The sequence below is a fragment of the Citrus clementina genome, unplaced genomic scaffold (assembly GCF_000493195.1).
Source record: "Citrus clementina cultivar Clemenules unplaced genomic scaffold, Citrus_clementina_v1.0 scaffold_3, whole genome shotgun sequence".
In the NCBI taxonomy this organism is placed as follows: Eukaryota; Viridiplantae; Streptophyta; class Magnoliopsida; order Sapindales; family Rutaceae; genus Citrus; species Citrus x clementina.
Window position 1 is genome coordinate 37,273,971 of NW_006262339.1, and position 1,332 is coordinate 37,275,302.

Genomic DNA, 1,332 nt, shown 5'->3' on the forward strand with positions numbered 1-1,332 from the left:
ATTTATTTAATAGTAGTAATTAATAATAATCAATATTTTATTCTAAGAAAATATTAATTTTGTATTATATTATTAATAATAATGTTTCATTTGTGATAGGGGTGGCAATTTGGGTCAGGATTCGTTTATTCGATTCGATTCGGTGCGAATTAAATGGGTTTGAGTTTGAAAAAATTGATTCGTTTAATAAATGGGTGAATTCGATTCGATTCGTTAATTAAACGAATCGAATACAATCCATTCGTTTATTATTCGTTGAATTAAATTACTTATTTCTCCTCAAACTTATTTATTTTTTTTCAAATTTTAAAGTTAATATAGTAATTTAAAACAATAATAATACAAAATATACAAAGTGAAACAAAAATTAGGGCATAGCCGGCCCTAATTTTTGTTCTTGAGGGTTTCCAATTTCCAACTCCACTCTTCTTTTCCTTCTCTCAGTCGTCTCTTCCCTTCGCCAGTTCGTCTCCACCGTTCACAGCCGACCACAGCCATTTCGTTTCGTCAATCGATCTTCGCGTCCTCTCAAAAACAAGGGACCATCTCAGCCGTTCTTCCCTTCTCATCTTGTTTTGTTTAATTAACGAAACAAAGCTTTGGCCTCCAGCATCTCACTTTCATCTAACGCACGGTAAGCTCCTATTCCCTTCTCATCTCGTTTTTTTTTCTTTTTAAATTTTTAAGCTATTGAGTTTTCTTTTTTTGTCGTTGGTGATTATAAATTCCAATACTTAATTATCAGTTCCAAATTAGTAACTATAATAATATCCTCAATCAAATTTGTTGGTATGAAATGTATATTGCACCGATTTGCCGTGTTAATATGTTATTACAATAGTTGATCGCCAATTTTGTTGACTTAAAAGGGAAGGTTTAAGGACCTTTCCCATCACTGCCATTCCTTTTCATACAACTAATTAATATGAATAAACCAACTTGACATTGTATTAATTTTATTTACTTTTTTTGTGCAGGATTCCTATTGAACAAAATGAAGAGAACTAAAGAAAGCACTTGGCTTTTGTAATTTGGATTCTAATTACTATTATTTGTATTATTAAGATTTTTAAATTTGGTGTTTGGATGTTTATGTATTTTTAGGCTCAGAATATGGTTTGATTAATTTGTGTTTTGTAAGATGTTAATTATGTGGGATTTTTACATTTTATTTTGTTTAATTTTTATTTATTAATTATATTTTTATAAATGAATAATAAACGAATCTAGATTCGTTAAGGATTCGTTATAGGATAAATGAATAATAAACGAATTCAGATTCGGTTTGATTTGTTTATTAATTTTCTTAAACGAATCGAATCGAATATTCGT

The 1,332-nt window shown here is 29.0% G+C and overlaps 1 long non-coding RNA gene across 1 annotated transcript; it reads left to right on the plus strand.

Moving 5' to 3' along the window:
- The first annotated feature begins 367 nt into the window (after nt 1-367).
- Nucleotides 368-1,126, plus strand: LOC112100334. The gene is made up of 2 exons (XR_002906677.1): nt 368-634; nt 978-1,126. It is a non-coding gene; the product is annotated as an uncharacterized LOC112100334 (long non-coding RNA).
- Nucleotides 1,127-1,332: the final 206 nt, after the last annotated feature.